Raw genomic sequence first — 24482 nt, 5'->3', positions numbered from 1 at the left:
CACCGGAAAAAGTGTCTTGGCCTAAAATCAAATGTACTCAATCTACATATGCTAAACAAATGTAAGGGCCATAAATTTCCAACAGCTTGATGATAATGCACCCTCTTTTCTCTTTCTTTACAAAAAAAATGTTCCAAACACAAACACAATTCAGAATACATTTCATGGGGTGCTTAGGTACTTTACTGATCTTGGCATATCAATTATATATTATATCACCAAGGCGTTTGTCAGAAAATTAATTCATGTAATTGTCCTGCTAAATAAAAATAAAGAATATAGCTTTCCCGATTAATGGAAAGTATTTAGTTTCTTAAGTATGAAATGTCCAATTTCCTTAAGTACTAAGTTTGAGAGTTGATATCTCTGACATTTCACTTTGACACTTCTTGCTTTATTTTTTTGTGAAGGTACCTCCTCATTCTTTGGAATGCACGGTTTGGCTTGTGATTATCTTCCAAGTTTTTTTTTTTTAGTGCAATTTTTATAAAATCATGGATAAGTCAAAAATCTGTGTTACTTTCTAATATGAGTTCCATGGTGGAACAAATGCTGCTGCGCAGACAGCTCAAAATATCAACAAAGTGTTTGGGAGGATGTGGCTAATGAACACACAGTACATTGATGGTTTCAGAAGTTTCATTTTGGTGATTCTAATCTTGAAAATGAGCCACATGGGCTACTTGAGACCAAGGTGGTTAATGAGCTGAAATCTGTAGTGGAAGCAGATCCATCTTAACCTACATGTCAATTAGCAGCAAGGTTTGATGTTACTATTCCAACAACATTTGAAACAAATCAGGCAAGATAAAGAAGCTATATAGATGGGTTCCACATGAACTACACAAGCATCAGAAAAGAAATTGTCTCAAGGCTTACCTTTCTTTGCTGTCATGACATAAAGCCGAACCATTTCTATACCATATTGTTATGTGTGATGAAAATTGGATTCTTTTTGACAATGGCAAGTGTTTGGCACAATGGTTGGATAAAGATGAAGTGCCAAAACACAGTTCAAAACCAAATAGTCATCAAAAAGAGCTCATAGTGCTGTTTGGTGGTCCAGCGCTGGTATTATCCACTACGGTTTCATGAAACCTGATCAGCTGATAATAGCAGATGTCTATTGCACCTGACTGGATGGAATGATGAGGATGCTTGTGATTAAGTAGCCAAGATTGGTCAATGGAGATAGGCCAATCCTCTTGCAAGACCACGTCACAAAAAACAATGCTGCTCAAACTACAGAAGCTGGACTTGGAAACTCTCTGTCATCCACCATATTCACCAGACCTTGCAACAAATTACCACAACTTTTTCCAGGCTTTGGACCACCTCTTGCAAGGAAAAATCAATTCTTTCAACAAGCTGTGGAAAACGCCTTTCATAATTTCATTGCCACTCACTCTCCAGGCTTCTTCACTGCTGGTGTAAGCAAGCTACCATTAAGATGGCAAAACTGTGTTGATGGTTTAGGCACATCATTAATTGCACTCCTTCTTGTTTGAGATACAATAAACTAAACTTTTGATTCGAAATTGGGCATTTTTAATTTAATGACCTAATAATTATAGTTGGAGGTTTCAACACTCCTCTTTCAATATTTGATAGAATAGTAGGCAAGATAAAAGGTTGATATACAAGACAACAATATTCACATATACCATCAAAGAATACTTGGGATTTCAAGTAAAATCTATACACAAAACAAACACAAACAACCCACACACTCTCATTGTTAAAATGTCAATTCTCTCCAAATTGACCTATAGATTCAATACTATCCTATTAAAAATCTTAAGTGTTAATATATAATGTCATATTCCTAGTAGTTGTTATTACAATTTATATTTCATTATACTGCAGATTTCACTTCCTAAATATTAAGAAGAAATGTATTTTAACTTAAGACATTATTAACACAGGGCCTATGCCTTACTAATTGTTATCCTTTTCAAAATTCAGATATTTAGTACATTTATAAACAATTGTGTCAAATAATATGGATATCTGCAATGATTTACATAAAAATACACATATAATAGTAATACCAATATCAGTTAGACCATCTCTATTCAAACATACTATTTTTCAGAAATTTTTCAAATATTTATTATTAAACATCTTATAAGACCTAAGGTGCTTGAGATATACTACTGAGCAAAAGTAAATAAATAAATACAAAAAAAGAAAACACATAAAAAGATCTTCCTATTTGCATATCTTACTTATGTCAACATACAACCAATGAATTAGGAAGTAAACTATATATTATGATTGAAAGTGATAAATGGGTATCATTTTCCCAGTAAAATATATATTTTAGTTGGATATCAACTTCCCCTTAGCATTGAGCATGGTATAAAAAACTACATATTAAAGGAAAAAATAAATGGTAAAAATTTCAAGAATCTAGCACCTAAATGTGTATCAAACTATTTTTTTACAGAATTATGAACCATATGTGTGTTCTTTAAGTATGTTAGATGCTCTGAGAAATGTATTTTTTTCCTTACAAAACTATCTGAAAGTTTTGTTTAACATTTTCTATATTTTCTCTTAGGAATAAAAAAGATCCTTATTTCCTTACACAGAATAACAAATTAGGATGGCTTAGCTCAGTGGAGATCCTGCAATATAACAAATAAATCTGGACATAAGATTTTCACTCCCACAGGAGGAACTAAAGTCAGCAAGGAAAGATATTCCCATATGGTTAGTTACAGGATGTTTCTCTACCAGTGCATTAATTACTTTACAAGTTGAGAAAACATATTGACAACTCACTCTACCAAGCATGCTGTACAAGTCTGAAGGAAGTGCCTTGTTACATGGGAATGAGTGTAAATGATTACATGTCACAAATCCCAATTCTGAACATGGTTATAAGACATTTTGTTAAAGGATAAAAAATGATTCATATATTTGTCCTGTATTGTGTGGAGAAAGAACATAATTGTGTTTACAAGAATTCTACTGTATATGTTTATATTAGAAACCCAATGGCTGAATATCTGTTTGCAAGTCATTTAATCTCTCCAAGCATTTTAACAACTATTCTTTTCTAGTTTAGAAAATGTATCACTTTCCTTGATGACTGTGTTAGCTTCCTAGGTCTGTTGTAAAAAATTTCCACAATCTTGGTGGCTTAAAACAATGTAAATTTATTGTTTCATAATTCCAGAGGCTGGAATCTAAAAATTAAGGTGTCAGCAGGGCAGTATTCCCTACAGGGATTTTAGGGGAGAATCTGTTCCTCCTTGTAGCTTCTGGTGGCTACTGGTTTCCTTAGCTTGTGGCCACATCACTCCAGTCTCCGGATCCATCTTCACCTTGCTTCCTTCTCTGCATTTCAGAGCTCCTTTCATCTCATGCTTTTAAGAATACTTGTCATTGGATTTAGTGCCCTTCTGGACCGTGACAATCTATCTACAGAATTTGAAGCTTACTAGCTATTCTCAAATTGTTTTAATTTTATTTAAATTAAACTTTAATTTTAATTTATTTTCCATAAGCAAACACTCATAGGAAATAGCTGTATCTAACAGAATACTCAATACATATGTTTTTCAGTTTGGAAATAAATAGGATGGCATTGTCAGAGTGTGCACTAAGAAAGCTATAATTATAGATAGATTTGTTTTCCAAAATTAGAAACTTTCCCAGGTAGTTATCGACAGTATTTTTAGTTATTATAGATTAGTCAATGCAGTGGCTACCTATGAAGAAAGCAGTTAAAATAATGCAAAGTTTGAAAAACTGAATATTCAAAAAGATAATACATGTTTCCTACTGTATACAAGTAATGTTGAAAACACCACGTAAGGACTTGAGTCATTTTCTAACTGCTAAACACTTTCCTATATCATTTATTTGCATTTAACTATTAGTGTGATGCAAGAGCTTATTTTAATGCATTTTCTATATTACCTATATTATGCCTAAAAATGCTACTTCTTGCTTGAATATCTCTTGTGAAACAATTTTCAAACAAATCTCTCCCACTTAATCCTATTTGGGAATTGATTATCAGTTGTTCAATCATTACGAAACTGATGGATTTGTCATAGTTTTACATCTAGTTACTCTCAGAACAGCCAGTTAGCTATTAATAGGTAGATGCACATTTATTATCATTCTCATCATCACACACATTAAAAGTTACAAAAGCTAATGACACACTTAAGAAAAAGCAAGACATAAGCATAAGTCCTAAAGAAAAGGTTCATCTCATTATTTTTTAGTACCTTGATTCATTTTTAGCTGTTGAGAAAATCAATACACTTTTTAAAAACTATTCTCTTACCTGTAAAATGCAAACATTTTAGTAGTTAAGAAGGAAAGCAGTAAGGACACATTTTTTAATATCCGGGGATTTTGAATGATATCACAATATTCTCTTAACATCCAACTGATTCTGGTATTAAAAATAGTCATGTTTGCAAATAGGAAAATTAAGAGTACAATCCAACAATGGATCAACTGTTTACTTTTGTGAATTTTTATGCCCTGTGAATGAAAGCATTTCCTAGTCCATAGTGTTGGATATATTTACTAACATTTTATTCTAACATATTTAAGTGCTACTTTTTATATTGAGGATGTGAAGCCATTTGGAATTTATGACAATGAAGTGTGAGGGATGAGGAGATAATTACATTTTTATTAAATATAGATTTCCCATAACAGCAGCATTAGTTATAAAATTGTTAAATCTTTCTCACTGATGTATTATCCTACCACTATCACTTCACTAAGGATGAGGATCTCTTTCAGTTCTATATTCTATTCATTGCTAATTGGCAGTTGGACCAATGCTGTGGTATTTGGTTAGTATATCTTTATAATCCTTGATTCTTAGTAGGGATAGACCAATTTTTCATCACCTCTCCTTTCCCCCCTTTTGTTTTCTTTGTGGCTATTCTTTGCAATTCTCCTGAAAGGAGAATTTTAAATCAACTTCTCAAGATTTATAAATATACTTATGAGATTGTGTCTAAAATGACATTCATTGATTTATATGTCAATTTGAAGAGAATACCCCTATGTTGTTAAGTCTTTACATACATGAATATTGCATTGATTTATAGCTTTGTATAAAATTTTGTAAAGTTACATTCTTATATTTTCTAAATCTCATGCATACTTATTACATTTTTATGTACCTGAGAATTTGTTTCTATTAAAATTTGTATTTTGATTTGAGACAAAGATTGTCTTCTGTGTGTGTGTGTGCGTGTGTGTGTGTGTGTGTGTATATATATATATATATATATTACATGCGGGAATTTGCTGAATCTATTAATAATGTTTAGTTTGTTGACAGAAAACTAGGGGAAGAAACAATAAAGAAAAATAATTAAAATAGTAAATTTTGTGCAGAAAACATTAAAATAGAAAACAGGCAAACAAATAAAAAAAATCAATGACACCAAAAATAAATATGGGAAGGGAGCTATAAATATTACAAACCTTAGCCAAAGTCTCCAAGAAAAAAAAGAAAGGAACAGAGAGAAGTGACAAATTACCAAAGTCAAAAAAAAAAAAAAAAAAAAATCAATGGTAGAAATCCCTATCAACCCTGCAGAAATTAAAATGATTATGAGGAAAATTATGCACAACTTCATGTCGGCAAATAATACAACCTAGATGATGCAAACTGCCAAAACTGATTCAAGAAATAGAAAATCTGAACAGAAAAGTAGTGAGTAAAAAAAAAGGAATAAAAAAATGAACATAAGAAAAAAATGATATAAATTGGACTTCCTTGAAATTATACTATATACTTCTAAAAATATCTACGCTAGGAATGTTACAATATTTGTCCCCAGAAATGCCTGTATACAAAGGTTCAGAGCAGCTTTATTTGTAATACGCCAAAACTAGACTACTCTGAAATTCCATCTACAGGTGAGTGGATAAACACACAATGATATAGCAATACAATACAATTCTATTTAGCTATAAATAGGAACAAACTATTGGTGTACTATGTGGGTGGACCTTAAAATTATTATTTTAAGTGCAGAAGGCCAACATAAGAGACAACAGATTATGTGAACGCATTTAAATAGAATCTCAAGAAAAGGCAATTTTAGAGGCACAGAGAGCAGGTAGGTCAACAGCCTCTGATGAAGGCGTTGAAGGCAGGGAATACCTATACACTGGAATGAAAGAAGTTTTGGGAGTGATGGAAATGGCTTGTGACAGTTGACCAACTGTATACATTCACTAAAAATCATGGAATTTTACACTTACAGTTGGTAAATATTATTTCATGTAAAATATCATTTAACAAAGATGTTTTTAAAAGTGACAAAACCTGAGCTGGTTCTTATTTTTTTCAAGGCCCATCTCCCTATCAATTGCTAAAAAATTACATTAAGTCTTTTTTTTTTTTTTAGTTTCTTTTTTTTCAAATTTACTCTTTATTTTTTTCTTAATTTCAGAGTATTTATAGGGGTACAAACATTTTGGTTACATATAATACCTCTGCCTCACCCAAAAAATAACATTGAGCATTAGAATGTTGGTGTCATTTACCCATTTGGAATGGGTAAATATTTTTTAGTTACTGATAAACTGAAACAATAATTATTTCTTTTCCTGTAAAAGACAGTTACAATTCAGGCCAAGTTATTTTTTGGTTTAAATCTAGTTATTTTATTTTGTCCCTATGATGGGAGTTTTTCAGTAGAAACAGAAAAAAAGTCCAAAATATCTTAGAGCTAGAATTACTGTATATGTCATTTCATTAAACTTTTTCTTTTCACGTACAAATCCTTCAGAAATTTGTGTCTTTCAATTTGGCTGCTAACCTGAAATAGTCATTAATATGTAATATTCCTTAGGAGGTAACATATGTTATTTTGGGCAGTATTGTCAGTCAAATATGAAAGGTTTAGGAATTTTTTTAATTTACTTTTAATCTCCTGATGATTACCTTTTGGATTCATTTTTATTTTATATTAATATTGAACTATAATATGGCTTGTAAGAGAAATGCATTTGTCTAAACCTACAGAAAATTGTATTGATAAATACTACACTAAAATCCTGTGACACTATCTTATGGCATTTAGAATTGATAGAAAGATTAATAAAACTGAGTTTCTCAAATTTTTTATTGTATTATAGAAAAGCTTTTCTAATTAAAAATAATTATACTTTATCATGAAATTTTTCAAATTAAAAATTGTGACATGTATATAAATATCTAACTATACAACATTGTATTAGACTATTGAGTATTATAAAACCACCAGTAGGCAAAAACAAATAAAAATTGTGTGCACTTCTTGATGAGTTCCTTAATAAAACTATTTTATATGCTTAGGATGGAAATGACTGTAAGAAAAATTCATAGATATAAGCAGATTCAAATATAAAGTTGTTAGAAATGGCCAAATGGTAAGGTATGTTATTTGGTATAATATTTTTTGCAATTATTTAGAAGAATGTTATTTTAAAATTGCTTTTAATAGTAATATTAATTTTTAAAGTATATTTTAAAATATCTTCAAATGTGTTTTTTAATTTTTTTATTAAAATGCTTTATACGAACAACTAGTATAATAGAAATAAATGTAGTGGCAGAAACTACGGTAGATTTGGAATCAGATCAGATTGAAAATGTTGACTTTTCCCTATAGTATGTTGTGATTTGGAGAAAGTAATTTAAACGACCTTACTCTTTGAATTATAAGAAAAGTAGGTGGATTGCAGTTGTGGTGGTACTTTAATGATATTGTGTATTTAATTGTGTTTTCTTTTCTATAAAGTATTATATCAAAGAAGTATTTTATTTTTTAGTTTATTCTGATCAATTAATTCAAGATATCTGTTTATTCACTATATACAACTGTCTTATCCACTTGTCAACATTAGTTGAAAATTTTAAATGACTTATTTGACAAGAGAGAAAACAAGATCGTGTGAAACTTTGGCTCCATATAGTAGCCTATGTGCTTCCTCACTCTAACAAAGAGGCTGTTTGGAAATGATAAATGAAGCTTGAAATCAGAAGGGCAGAATTAACAGCTCTGTACATACCCACTACCTGCTGGTAAGGGAAGCCCTTCACTTCCGTTTCTTCAAGGTAAAGCACAGAGCTTGGATACGGTGACCTCCAAGAAGCTGGCAAGCACAGCAGGCTTATCATGCCATCTTAATATGATCTCTCAGTCCTTTAGCAGTGATGGAAAGTACCAGTAGAGAAGTTTCATTTAAAATGAAGTTGCAGCGTCATTGCAAGCTACCCAAAGTACACCGTACAGGTCCAACATCAGGCCAAAAATCATTCTACAGTGTATATGTGCATTTTAAAAACCATTTAAAATGTATTCTCCCTGAGGTAAGTTAGTACTATGGTACTTTCAAAAGTAATCAGAAAAATCCTAGAGTCTGGGAAATGATTGTGTTCTTGATTAAAAAGAGCATGCTTCTCAAAGCAATTTTTATAAAATAACATTTGGTTTTGTTTTGCTTTTTGCTAGAGGAAGCAAAAAAAAAAAAAAGAAAAAGGAGAGAAAATAAAAGGATAATTTCCTTAGACCCTTAAACTTCAAAATAAAGGTGGGTCCTCATAATCATTTCAGTATGAGAATCAGCAGGCTGCTGCTCCAATTCCTGGTGTCACAGAAAATGCTGAGCAAAGAGACCTAGATTTCTACTTCCTCTTTCTCTGGATTTTGTGCATGACCCCTTAGGATGGTCCCTTTTGTGGTGCATCCCTTTTATTGTCAGGGCTGGGGATTGTGGAAGTAGGGAAAACCTTCAACTTTAATTTTTTTCTTTTACTGTTTTAATAATAAATGATAAATTTCCCCAACGATGCTAAGGCTTTGGATTCTCTCAGGTCAGACTACCGGTCTAGCCCACCTTCCGCCAGCTGATTCTTTTATGGTCCTCTCTGGAGTGCTAGGAGAGCAGTCAGGGAGTACATACCACAATGCAATTCAACCAGGTGTTGGATTTAGGATATTTTTCAGGTGAGTCAATTATTAATCTCTCTGTGGATGACCTGTTTCTTATATGGCTCTCGGGGCCAGTGTGAAGTCTTCCCCAACACAACACTTAGTAAATGGAGAATCTAAATAATCATGAGGGTCCAAAATTCGCTAACTGCAGTATAGAAGAAAACGCTCAGCATTGTTTAATATCCATGAATCTCATTTCTGTTATTTGACATGCTTAAGGCTGCATTTAATTTTAAATAGTTGTCGGTACTTCTCATTATCATGAGGCATCCTAGAGCTCATGATGCCTGCAGATCTTAAGACATAGTGAAATAATGTCCTGCTTTTACAATTTGAAATTTAACTTTCCTGACACCTCTGCTTTAATACCCAAATTATCAGATGGATTGTGAGTCTGAATATGTATTAATTATCAGTTTGGATTTGAATTAAGAGAAGGATTAAGTAACCTCTTGTTTTCTTATCATAGTTTATTTCACATATAACCACCCCCACTGTTTCCTTTACATTTTAATTTACGTAATCACAAAGCTTAAAAGTATGGATCCTGCACCCTGCTCTGTCATAGAATCACTATTTTACCTTGAGCAACTAATTCAACTTTCTGTACCTCTATTTCCTCCTCTGTAAAACTAAAAGAGGTAATTAGATAACTACCTCCAAGGATTGCCATGAGGATTAAATGAGATAATACAACATAGCCCAGTATTATGTAGTATGTGCAGTGACATTATGATGACGTTCACGAATAAGCAGAGAGGTCTGTGCAGCCAGCTGCCCATAAGACCTAAGGGTTCAGCTGAACTTCTCCAAATTGGTTACTGTCCAGGAAGACTTGCTGCCTTCTAGAGACCATGTTTAGATCTGGCTTAGATACCCTTGGGGAGCACTCTGGGTATAGTGGCTGCCTGGGACTTCTAGCCACTCTAGGTCCCACCCAATACAACCCCTCATTGCCAGGTTTACCTACACACACCCTTTAGAAGATAGGAACTTCAGTGGGTCACTTTTGATATAACAGGGGGAGAAAAGAATGGCTTGAAGTCTGCAGTGGGGGAATTCACAGGTTAAAGACAAGAACGATCACGTATCACATGATATCCACATTTGATCCCTCATGGTGTTTTACTGTGTATGCTTAAAGAAATTAGAAAGCCAGACACATTGTAAGTATTACACAAGGATGAGCAAGTATTAGTAGCCACATTATCATCACCATCATTCATTCTTTTTTTCCCTGGCACATGGCACCCAAAAAGGAGTCACCTCCTCTTATGAGCTCAATAATATATATTTTACTTTATGCTTTAAAACTTACCTCATTTTACGCAGTTATAAAATTATCCATTTCATTCACTAAAAGGTAAGATCCTAAAGGTCAAGTCCTGGGTTATATATTTAAAACCCTAGCTTCATTATGCAGTTTGTGACACATACTTAATACTCAAAAGTGCTTTGCAAAGAAATTAAATGTATCTCCTTTTAATTCTTTTGGGAAATATTGATATGCAATCATATACTAAATTCATAAAATGCATCCAACCTGAGCAAGAGTGAGACCCCATCTCTACCAAAAACAGAAAAAATTAGCCAGGCATGGTGGCACATACCTATAGTCCGGGAAGCGGAGGCAGGAGGATGGCTTGAGTTCAGGAGTTTGAGGTTGCAGTGAGCTATGATGATGCCACTGCACTTTACCAGGGCCACAGAGCGAGAACCTGTCTTAAAAAGTAAATAAATAAATAAATAAATAAAATAAAATATATAAAATATATCCAAAAAAATAAAAATGAGGTATTATTGAATGAAAAAGTTAAATGCACAAATATTCTTTTTTCTCATTTTCAGAATTTTTTATTAAGTATTTCTATTTTTTTAAATTTCAGAATATTATGGGCTACAAACATTTTGGTTACATATATTGCTTTTGTACAGTTTTAGTCTATGTTATTAGTGTGCCTATTACCCAGATGTTGTGCATTGTACCTGTTAGGTGTGAATGTACCCCCCCACACCTGCTTGATTTCCTTTGAGTTTTACTTCCACATGTGTATATGTGTTACTAGATTAGTCCCAGTGAAATAGTGAGTACATGTGGTGTTTGTTTATTCATTCTTGTGATACTTCACTCAGAAGAATGGTCTCCAGTTCCATCCAGGTTGTTACAGAAGGTATTAGTTCCCCATATTATATGGCTGAGTAATGTTCCATGATATACATATACCACATTGTGTTAATATACTCATGTACTGATAGGCACTTGGGTTGATTCCACATCTTTGCAATTGTGAATTGTGTTGCAATAAAATTCTAGCATGAGTGTCTTTTTTACACAATGACTTTTTTTTTTTCCCTTTGGGTAAATGTTGAATAATGTGGGATTGCTGGATCAAATGTTAATTTTGCTTTTAGTTCTTGGAGGTATCGCCATATTGCATTCCATAGAGGCTGGACTAGTTTGCAGTCCCACCAGCAGTGTATGAGTGTTCCTATCTCTCCACATCCATGCCAGCATCTGTTGTTTTGGGACTTTTTGATAAAAGTCAGTCTCACTGGAGTTACGTGATATCTCATTGTGGTTTTGATTTGCATTTCCCTGATGATTAGAGAAATTGAATATTGTTTTCATATGTTTATTGGCTGTTAGTCTTTCTTTTGAAAAGGTTCTGCTCATGTCTTTTGCCCACTTTTTAATGGGGTTGTTTGATATTTTCTTGCTGTTTTGCTTGAGTTCTTTATAGATTCTGATTATCAGCCCTTTATTGGGTGTATAGCATACAAATATTTTTCTCCCTGTCTGTAAGTTGTCTGTTTGCTCTATTGATTGTTTCCTTGGCTGTGCAGAAACTTTTCAATTTTATCAGGTCCCATTTGTTTATTTTTGTTGTTGCTGTTATTGCCTTTGGGGTCTTCTTCATAAATTCTTTGCCTAGGCTGATATCTAGAAGAGGTTTTCCAATATTTTCTTCTAGAATTCTTATAGTGTCAGGTCTTGGGTTTAAGTCTGCTATCCACCATGAGTTGATTTTTATGACTGGTAAAAGGTGTGGATCCTGTTTCAGTCTTCTACATGTGGCTATCCAGTTTTCCCAGCACCATTTACTGAATAGGGATTCTTTTCCCCAGTGTATGTTTTTGTCTGCTTGTCAAAGATCAGATAGCAATATATGAGGATGGTTTTATATTTGGGTTCTCTATTCTGATCCATTGGTCGATCTATCTGTTCTTTTGCCAATACCATGCTGTTTTGGTTACTACAGCCTTGTAGTATAGCTGGAAGTCTGGCAAATTAATGCCTCCTGATTTGTTCTTTTTACTTAAGGTTGCTTTGGCTATGCGAGGTATTTTCTGGTTCCATATGAAGCATAGAATTATTTTGTTCAGATCTGTGAAAAATGATGGTAGTATTTTAATGGAGATTGCATTGAATCTGTAGATCACTTTAGGTAGTATAGACATTTTAACAATGTAGATTCTGCCAACCCATGAGCCTAATATGTTTTTCTGTTTATTTACATCCACTGCAATGTTTTTCCTGAGTGTTTTGTAGTTCTCCCCATAGAGGTTTTTCCCCTCCTTGGTTAAATATATTCCTAGGTATTTTATTTTCTTTGTTGCTATTGTGAAAGGTATTGAGTCTTTGATTTGATTCTCACTTTGAATGTTAGCATATAAGAATGCTACTGATTTGTGTACATTGATTTTATAACCTGAGACTTTGCTGAGTTTATCAGTTCAAGGATTCTTTTGGCAGAATCACTGGGATTTTGTAGATATAAGATCATATCATCAGCAAAGAGCCATACTTTGACCTCTTCTTTCCCCATTTGGATACCCTTGATTTCCTTCTCCTGCCTGATTGCAATGGCTAGGACGTCCAGCACTATGTTGAATAGAAGTGGTAACAGTGGGTAATCTTGTTTGGTTCTAGTTCAAAGGGAGAATGCTCTCGATTTTTCCCCACTCCATATGATGTTGGCTGTGGGTTTGTCATATATGGCTTTTATAATACTGAAGTATGTTCCATCTATGCCTACTTTATTAAGAGTTCTTATCATAAAAAGGTGCTGGATTTTCTCAAATGCTTTTTCTGCATCTATTGAGAAGATCATATAGTCTTTGTTTTGCTTCTATTTATGTGGTGAATCACATTTATAGATTTGCATATGTTGAATCATTTTTACATCTCTGGGATAAATATTCTTAAGAAATAAAAAGTTGGGAAAGGATGTGCACATGAGACTAGGTGAAGGAGGAATGAGAATAAGAAGGCAAAGCAATGGGAAAATGATTAAAAGACATTTCATACACATAAGGTTTAACCCTAAGTCATGTTACTTCAGGAAGTAGATTTTAGCCTTTGCTCCTCTTGCTAATGGATCCATTTCCTGTCTGTGATCAGTGCCTGATTCCTCAACCATAGCAATGGAAACAATCGTAGACATAGGCAAATAAAAGAAGCTCAAGATAGATCAATAAATAATAACTTTTTATTTGCTATAAACAATGAAACCATTCTATTAAAAATGTGGTCCTCCAAAAAAATCATTTTATTTGCAGTGCTCAAGCCCAAGCAGTATTTATTAAATACATTGAGCACTTTTACCCTCAAGATCCATTTGCTAAATAATTATTTACTTGTAAAAACTCATGTATTTTGAGAGCTGTCTCTTGTTTGAAGTTGGCCATTTAGAGAGAGAGAACAATTTGGACTGGGTGGAGCAACAGACAGACATGATTCTGCCTCCATTTCAAGGCTTCCTAGGTAGTGCAAATCCACATGCACTTCTCTTTAATCTACAGAATCCCTGACAAAAAGCCTCTCTATAAAAGTAGTCTTAATGAAAATCTAAGGAAACTCTGAAAAGCTCAAATTTTTGCTGGCTTAGAGTAAAAGCAGAATAAATACATTTATTTTATAATTTCCTATAGAGAACTGAGGAAAAGAGAGTATTTACAATTAAATAAAATATTCGAGTAAGTATATAATTCTAAACAACAATGAAATTTTCAAGGATTCCAAAAATAGGTAAGTATTTTGAAAGAGGATTCTGGGAAGGTAGCAGAGCAGAAAGCACCAGGAATCTGTCTCCCCATCTAGACAATTGCACTGACAGAATCTTTAATGAAACTATTTTGGAACTCTGGGGGCTATTGAAGGATTGCAACTTCCAGGGGAAGGCTTGGACTGTAAATTTTAGTCCATTTCTGCCCTAGCATAATATTAACTATCCATCTTCCACCTCTTAGCTCCATGCCAGCGAACAGACCATGTGTTTTTGGAGCAGCTTGTACACAGATAAAAGGAGCCAAAATGGGCAATAATGACCCTGTCCTCAGAATATCAGGGACATTTGTTGTGGTCTGGTCATGGAGGTACAGACAGTGAGGCTGGCAGCCTGTGTTGTTGTACTTCCCACATTGTTGTAAGCCCCTCCCCTTTTGTCTGAAGTGACTTTCATGGGATTTAAAGGACCAGTTCCTCCCCCGATCCCACACTTCATTTCTCTTTTTTTCCTTTTGTGAATGAGACATTAAAGTCTAGCAACTACATATACAGGGAGAATTAGAAAGTGATTGCACATATCCAGAAAAAAGTATAGGCTCAGAAAATACCCGAGAAGATCATCAGCGTAGGGATACCCTACAACCACATCAACAACAGCAACAACAACAAATTAAGGCATACAAAGAAACAGGAATGTATAATGCATTCAAACAAACAAAAATAAACCAAATGAAACTGTTATAAAGACCAGATGGTGGCCCTACTATACAAAGATTTTAAAACAATTGTCTTAAAGAAATAAAAAAAAAATGTATGAACAAACTGATAAAATCAATAAAGACAGAAAACCTAAAAGAAACCAAAAGGAAACTCTAGAGCTGTAAAGTACAATGACTAAAATGGAAAATTCACTAGAGAGATCTAAAGGCAGACTTGAACAGGCAGAAAAAAGAATCAATCTTGAAGAATGGGCAATTAAAATTATGAAGATCTGAGGAACAGAAAGTAAAAGATTGAGGACAACAGAAAGACCCTAAGGGACCTGTGGGACAACATCAAGTGGACCAAGGCACACATTGTGGGAGTCCCAGAGGAAAAGAGAGAAAAAGTAGCAAAGAGATTATTTGAATAAACAATAGCTGAAAACTTTCTAATTTGATGAAAGAGATAAATATATACATCTAAGAAGCTCCACTAACTCTAAGTGAGAAAGTCAAAGAGACCTACACTGAAACACATTATAATTAAATTATCAAAAGACAGAGAATTTCGAAAAGAACAAGAGAAAAGATGTTCATAACATCAAAGGGATCTTTAATAATATTATCTGCAAATTTCTCATCAGAAACTTTGGGTTCCAAAAGGCAGTAGGCTAATATATACAATGTGCTATATTACTTTCTCATGACAGGTTTGATATAGCAAGACAGTGCCTAGAAAAGTGACTGCCATGTAAGAGGCAGCCCATCAATATAGGCTCATTCCTTATTCTTTTCTTTCCTCATGAGAAACAAACTGAAGATATTTCTCCCATTGCAGCATAATTGTCATGGAGTTTTGTAAATTCTACCTACCTCAAGACAATGAAATGCAGCCAGTATTGAGACTAATATTTGCCTGCAGAATGGAGTTGACAGAAAAATAACTATCATTACATTGAAAAGAGTTACAATCTTAAATAGCATGTGCAACCATCATCATGTTTTGCTTCACTCCAAAGTATAACTCTATCTAACTATATTTTAATGTATATTTTCAAAAATAAAATATAATGAGAAATATATACACACACAGAGAATGAACTGCAAGTTTTGCCAGGAGGCTTCCTTAGGCTATTTTAAATTGCATAACACCTCATCATCAGCTGGCTCAGTCCCAGACAGCAGGCAGACAGGAGAGCACATTCCTGAAGTTGTAATAAATAACAAGTTCAAAATGCTGATATCAAAATTTATGTCATGTTTAAAAACAGCAAGGAATAGAAATGTAGTGTGCAAGCCGACCCCCCTTTTCTTTTAGAGGGTTAGAGATTGGGTTTGCTTCATAGTCTTGCACAAAATAAATGTGCAAATGAAACATATTCTAATATTCTATTTAGCTTAGCACAGTTAGCTGTAACATTAAAAGACAGGGTTTGAACTTTTCTTAAGAATGGTGGTTTTCCCCAAAATATTCTAATCAAATTTAAAGCTTCTTATATGATATTTGGGGAACTGAGTTGATTGCCAATTTTATAATTATTACATGCTTATTTTGGGTCATCCCTTGCCCTCTATTATCCTGAAGGTATTTGTCCTGAAAAAAACTTAAAAATAAATTCCCGAGATGGTTGAATATGACTAACGCCATGAGAGTAAAGGAAAGTGCTCTGTTTCTTTGACCCTGTTAAGACATGTAAATCTCATTGGTAGTTAAGAGTTTGCTATTCAACATAAGCTAGACATTTACCCCAGGATGTATATCAAAATTGTATTCTCAACACTTGCAAATGAACTCTTCTCGGTCCTAAAATTCTTAATTTTTAGGGAACTATTAGGCAGTATAAAAATGTCAATTTTATAATGTGTATGCTGTAGACGTCATTAAGTTATATATAATGGTTCAAATGGCCTATCTCTACTTTGTCTCTCATCTGTGAAATGGGCTGGATGGAGAAGCCATCGTAAAAATACACGATTATTGTGTCAGACCCATCCAACTCCAAAGGTGTTTCAGCATAAACTGTGCCGATTGTCACAATCTACATTAATGGCAGGTGCTGGAAAGAGCCCTCTAACTGGTTTCCAGGTCTTTAATATTCAGAGGAATCGGAAACCTTTACTTTTCGGGCATTCATTAAACCTCTAATGCAGCACGTTGACAGTGGAGCAGAGAGTTCAAATACACCTCCGCAAGCGCAGCATCTGGCGTGTCTGTGCATGTCATTTCCCACTGTCAGAGCCATGGTGACATCAGGGTCACAGCCATCCCTTTGTATCTGAGAGGTAAGTGTTTGATCAGGTATCCTTTGCTTTCTCCTTTCATTGGGGAGAAAGCTAGGACAGTTAATTGAGGTGAAGTGACATTTAGTCATTTGAGTTTTGCAGATGTGGCATCATGCTTTATATAAGGCAGAGTAGAAATTGAGCTGAAGCAGAGGTGCTGGGCTTGAATGACAGGGAAGGGAGTAAATCAAGGAGAAGGAGGAATTCAATACTTCTGAGACATGCATAAAGCAAAAGAGGAGTATCTTAGTCATAACCTGGAGCCAGAATTCATTCAGTAAAAGTTTCACTGAAATAATTTTAAAACAGAAGATTAAAGTAATATGAACCAAAAATAAATTTTCAAAGGAAATTGCTATAATTAAGGTGTGCAAAGTAAAAAGGAGAAAAGTTAAATGAGGGCATTCCTTTATATTTGCCTTCTATAAAAATATATTTTTATAACTCTGGAGTACATGGGGTTTCTAGCTTCCCATGACATTTATATAAAGTAGGATAAATTGTAATACGACTTCAAGTGTTTTAAATGTTTTTATAAATTACTTCCAGCTATATTCTTTTCAAATGATTTTAAATATATTTATGTATTCCTGACTATATCCACTTACTTATTTCCACAATAATTCAGTTGCATAATTTATAATTATAATTGTGTCCCCTGACTAATTGTTACAAAGAGGTCAGTGTTTTCCCAGCACTTGGATAACACAAAAGTTTGTATCCTAGCTAGGGACAGAGACATGCATTTAAGATTTATGAGACAGGAGAATCCAGAAGCCAGGCATAGATGTGACAAGATGAGATTCAGCTCAAGATTCTAGAAGAAAGTATATTTTGGAAGCAAAGAAAAACACAGGGAGATGATAGCCAAAATTGACAGAGAACAGGATAAAGTGCAAAACATCATTGGAAAGGTTTGTGGAATAAGAGTCAGCAACCACAGTGTCTGGCTAGTTACTCTTTGAAAATGTTCCAGTAGAAAAGTATTTCTACTGCAATATTCATATTCTATATTTTATTCTGCCTTTGGCCTTTCCATATTCTAGTATGAATGCTATTCACCAAGGGACTATGTCAGCAAATCTGCTAAAATTTTAGAGCAGATGGCCACACATGCATTTACATAAAGAGCCCAAAAAGTGACTTCCTATGGCAAAAAACATGTGTTAAATTTGCCTTAAATCAGTGAGTCAGTATCAAAAGTATGATTGGTTTTGATCAGAGTAAAGAGTATGACATTAGTGTACAGTTCTCACCCTACCAGTTCTGCAAGAAAATTTGTGAGGCTCTGACAGAAGAAAAAAATGGGGGGAAAACTTTTCTAATTTCTTTTTTTTTTTAATGATAGTGTTGAGAATACAAAGAAATAATGAATTGTTGCCTATGACACATAATGTTTAACAAGAGGTGAAGATATTTTTGTCCAAGTAGGATTCTCTTGAAATATGTTGGAATATGAAATGGGGAGTCAGGGCTTTGTACAGTCAATTAACAATCTTGCAGGAACTAACATCACTCTGACTTGAACAAGTAACTAAACACGTCTCAATATGAAGCAAGAAAAATGAATGTTAAAAAAAAAAACAGTACCTATCACAATTTGACATTGAGGCTAAAATGAAAAAAAGGAAGGAAGAGAAGAGACGAAGAGAGAGTCAGAGAGAGAGAGACAAAGTTATATTATATAGATAACTAGGTGCATTATGTTCACACGTATGTATTTGGAGAAGGTTGAGATGGTGGGATATTTCTGGTACATGTATGAGATTACAAGTGGGAATTTATTGAATTCAATACTGGAAATCTTTGGCTAAGAGAAGGGATCTTGTATTTCCCAGAACTATGATAATGAAGGACAAAGCCAAAATAATCTGATTTGTCTTTTTTCCTGTGAGATTATTTTACTTTCTGTATGGGATTTACTGTGAGACTATAAATTATACTTGAACCAACACAGCCCACAGAAGGCTAATTTCTTGAATGACCTTATATTTTGCATTTTTACTTACAATCTCTGTTAGGAGATGACCAAAATGGGGGTGCCAACCCAGGATACACATCACTCATATACACAACAGACAAGGGTCAATTTCTGAACATTGATGGCACTGTGGGGTCAATTCATTGGGAGGAGAGCTGATATTTTTAAATCATAACTGAAGCACAATATCCATATTGGGTAAGCAAAAAGAAAATGTTTTACTTAGGGTCAAAATTTGGCCCAGGGCTCTTTGAATATCTCCTGGTTATGGTCAGGAACAGTACTGACATAGGATATGAGGTTGAGAGCTTCAAAGTGAGTTTAATTTTAAGAAGAGGACACAACTACTGCATTCTAGGCAGCGGTCGGCATCACTAGAGAATTACATATGCCATAGATGTCCTCATTACCTTATTTTGGTGGTAATTTGACGTGAAATATAAATGGTAGACTATTAAAGAAATTTTACCACTGTCAACTGTTAGTTTAATTTTATATTTGTTTTCTCTGTTTATTTTTGGCATTTTAAAATTATTTTATTACTATATATATATATATATATATATATGCAGAGAATCCCAAATGTGTTTTTTTTTTTATTTTTAAATGAAAAAAAGCACATCTGTTTAGGTACTATGAAAGTCAGATATAGAAAAGAAAACCAGTTAGTTATCTCTATCATTCTCCCAGCCTTCACCATAGTGCTTAGGTTAATACTCTTCTATCACCATAGATTAGTTTTACCTCTTCTGAAATTTTTGTTAATGGACGCACATAGCATGCATTTGCTGGTGCCTGGCTTCTTTTCTTCAAAATTTCACTAGTGAGATTCTGCCATGTTTTTGCGTGCAGCAAAAAAGAAATATCTATTTGTCATAAAAGAAATTATCCCCCATGCTTAGTGACTTAAAGCAACAATATTCACTTATTATCTCTCAGTTCCTGTGGAACTGGATGCGCTAAACATCTCCTCTCTGTTCTGCTCAGTGTCAGCCCGTTCGGCCTAAAGGCTGAAGGCTGCATCGTCTGCAAACAAAAACAAGTTAAAATGAATTATGGCTCTAAATGTAAAACTTAAAACTATGGAACTTAACAACACAGAAGAATTGCTTTTACCCCAGAACTAGGTAAAGAGTTATTAGACCTGACGTCAAACACATGATCAATAAAGGTAAAGTAAATAAATTGAACCTCATCAAATTAAAAAATTTGCCCTGCAAAGAAGATGAAGTGAATTTACAGACTAGGAGAGAGTACTTGCAAACCACATATTGGACAAAACTGTATTATTTGTAATATAGAAAGAACTGTCAAAATGCAAGCATAAAAAGTACAATTAGAAAATGAGCAAAAGACATGAAGAGACATTTCACTTAAAAAAATGTACAGGTGGCAAACATCCAAAGAGATGTTCAACATTGTTTGCCATCAGAGAATGCAAAATTAGAGTACAATGAGATATTGTACCTACTAAAACAGCTAAAAATTTTTTTTTAAATAATGTCAATATCAAATGCTGGAGATGTGGAGAAACTGGATCACTCATACATTACTGCTGGGATTGCAATATGATACAGTGACTGTGGACATGTGTACGGAAGTTCCTTACAAAATTAGACATTCACTTTACATATGATCAAGCAATTTCACTTTTGCATATTTATCTCAGAGAAATAAACTTATTTTACACAAAAACTTGTGACCAAATATTTATAGATGCTTTATTATTAATAACCAAAAACTGGAAACAATTCAGATTTCCTTCAAGTAAAGAATGCTTAACAAACTGTGGAATATCCATACCATATACCATGCAATACTACTCTTCAAAAAAAAAAAGCCCAGAGTTGATATATACAATTACTTGCATGGGTCTCAAGTGCATTATACTAAGTGAAAAAAGAAAAGGACCAAGCTCAAAATATTTATTCTTGTATCATTCTGCTTATTTAACTTTCTTTTTTTTTTTTTTTTTTTTTTTTTTTGAGACAGAGTCTTGCTCTGTTGCCCGGGCTAGAGTGAGTACCATGGCATCAGTCTAGCTCACAGCAACCTCAAACTCCTGGGCTTAAGCAATCCTTCTGCCTCAGCCTCCCGAGTAGCTGGGACTACAGGCATGCGCCACCATGCCCGGCTAATTTTTTGTATATATATTTTTAGTTGTCCAGATAATTTTTATTTCTATTTTTAGTAGAGACGGGGTCTCGCTCAGGCTGGTCTAAAACTCCTGACCTCGAGCGATCCACCCGCCTAGGCCTCCCAGAGTGCTAGGATTACAGGCGTGAGCCACCGCGCCCGGCCTATTTAACTTTCTTGAGACAAAAAAATTAGAGATATGGAGATCATATTATTGGTAGCCAGGGAGGGAAGAGGGAGGTGTCTGTCACTATAAAATGAATGAGTACATGTAAAATTGGTGAAATCTGAATAATATTGCAGAAGTAATCAATGCCATTTTCCTGGTTGTACTATATTTTGTGAAATCTTATAAATGGGGAAATCTTGGTTAACAGTATAGAGGATCTTCCTGTATTATTTCTTGCAACTGCAGATGAATGTATAAATTATACCCAAATCAAGAGATTTTAAAAGTAGAAAGATGACATACTGAACAGGACACACCAAGGCAATGTAACTGAGTGTGAAAGAATCAAAGTCACTGACAAAAAACAGTCTATGAATAAGGAATGCAAAATTATCAGAACCAGTCAGTAGGAAACCCCAAGTTCCTAAACTGATTGTGATGACAGTCTTGATGAAATTTAAAATCTTTCACAAAGTAAAACCTAAAGTTGAAGAAAATAATATCCTTTGAATTCAGGGAAAGTGCCTATGATCTTAATTATGTATTTATTGATTTGTTTTTCTTTGAGGTATCCCTTATGCCCTTGATACATCAGTGTAAATTTTCCTAACTTCTAGATTTGAGAAACTTTCAAACTGGTAGGACAGAGAATGTTAAAAATAGCAACATCTGATTTATACAATTTTTGTCTTTGTTTATTAGCTTTTAAAAAATTTTCTCATTTGATATTACTTCACCATAGTTAAGTATAAAAACTTGTGTCATGAGTACTGAAAACCATATACAACATATATCATTATTATGAAAATTGCCCTTAATAGCTATTCTTAGATTACAATTTAAAATTGTGTGAATTATGTTTGTACTTTTGCAAGTGTGCAAATAAAAATTGATTTCAGTGATCTTTTTATTTTAACAAGTGTATTATAATTATCCCATAAGTAACTTAAAATATACTAAGTTGGCATTTTAAAAGATTCATTTATATAAGAGGACTAAATAAAATAATCCCTGTACACTCAACATTATTTCAATTTGTTATTTCAAAATGCATGGTCTCATTTTATTTCACTGCATTAGTGCTTGTCCCTCTTCCAATGCCAATATTTATTTGTTTGAATGTTCTATCATTATCTATGCCTGTGTCTGTTCTAGCAACTGCACTGCAATTTTTCACATTCCCAGTAGGAGATTTATTCTACATAGGGTCTATGTAACATTATAATATTTACCACATAATGCCTTTTGATATTCTTTATATTGTCATTGTGATGTATTAATGTAAAAATAAAGTTGTTTTTATAAAATCACTGGAGACTTTCAGAATCTCACTGATATATAGAAACCCACTGTTCACTCAAAGATCAATTGCTTATATGGCTTTGAAGAACCAAAAATATAACTTCTTAGTTTGTTCAAAGGAGTAACCATAAATCCATAGCAGACAAGATGGATATGCCATATTGCAATAAAGTCCCATAATTTGACAAGAGGATGTTACTACAGGATGCTTAAATTTCTCTGTTTATTTTTGTTTCTCATCTATACTCCTTACACTGCTTTAAGCATTGTATACATACATATATACACACACATACATACAGAAAATGAATTATTAAGATTTTTCTAAGCACAAAATACAATTTTATAGTTACAAATGGTATCAGATCTTATGAAATATTTTAAATTATTTGTGATATTCACAGAGGCCAAAGATGTTACCGGATTTCTATTACTACTTCAGTGTTCAAGGAAGGAACAAAGTCAATTCCATGAAATACAAGTAGACATAGTAAATTGGCAACTTATATTTTAAGATTTGATTGATCAAGATTTTAATAAAATTATGGATTGAATGCTAAAAATGTGGAAAACAAGATATTCAGTTAATGACTTTGTATTAGTTGGCCTAATTTCTTTTTTAAAGTAAGTACACTATAAAATATCCAGATTTAAAAAATAATATATGTAACACAATGAAGTTTAGGGTCATGATAATTTACTCAATAGTATTAAACAATGCACATTAACTTTGATATAAGATTGAGACACTTTTAAAAAATGTTTATACTATAAATCTTACAGAGTCAGTAAGTCTGTCAATACCAAGTTGAAATAAATGAATTTATAACAAAAAGTTAAAATTGTAATTACAGCATCAACTATAAATACCCTATACTGCAGACTAGTAATGTTATAGACCATGCCCTTTGAATATTTTTGATATTGTTTTCCACAACTTAAAAACTTATGCTGAAAATATGTTACATTAAAAATGTTATAAAATCATTAGATGCTAGTGTTGACAAAATGCTAGCAGTTTTACACAAAAAGTGAATATACTTTCTTTTTAATATCAAATAATGCATTTTTTGGCACTTTGGGCAGGCAAATTGTTGTAACAATTTGCAGCCACATTTTCATATCAATTTTTGCATCCAAATTTTTATAGCAATGTCAATTCTCATAGCAAGGCACAATCAATAATAATATTCTAAGAATGAGAAAGACGCAATATTCTGCCTTGTAATTTCTTAAAATGCTATAATTATCTTTAACCTAATTTTGAATTAAACTCTCCAACTTCACCATTCACCTGTCCTGAAGCAAATCTCAAAGTTATTCAGATGAATATTTTCCAGAGTACGATGCAATAAGGCAGCAGAATGTTCAAATTGCATGTCCCTGCCCTTTTACTAGGACGGTCAGTCTATTCAATAAACAAGGAAATAAACAATCAAAAGAAGGTCTAGAAAATCAAAACATTTAACCTATCTACCATTTTCTTGATATTATTGCAACAAAATAAATTCATCTTCTTCTATCAGAGATGATGCTCTTTGGAAAAAAAATGAATATACTTTCCATTTAATTTAAGTGAAATTGAAAGTGTAATCACATAATTTAGGATGTGCTATGCCACAGGCACTCTAGTTATGAATTCAAGTGTTGGTTAATGAGATTTTTTTTTGGCCATCTCTGCCTCATATGACACTGTGCATTATACTCACTGAACACATGCTGGCAAATTATGAGAAGAACAAAAAATGGAAGATGCAGGTGCCTGGCTCTGTGAGGAATCACAGCTGGGTTCAGCCATTGGGGAAAATCTGGATGAGATAAACCACCATTTATTTAGGCTGAAGGTTTCAGCTACAGGAGTTTTGATAATGTAAACTAAGTATACCCACCTGCTGAAGGTGGATATATTCTCATGGTTATTTGA

Source organism: Lemur catta, chromosome 16 (genome assembly GCF_020740605.2).
Source record: "Lemur catta isolate mLemCat1 chromosome 16, mLemCat1.pri, whole genome shotgun sequence".
NCBI classification, from domain to species: domain Eukaryota; kingdom Metazoa; phylum Chordata; class Mammalia; order Primates; family Lemuridae; genus Lemur; species Lemur catta.
This window is presented reverse-complemented; position numbering follows the sequence as displayed.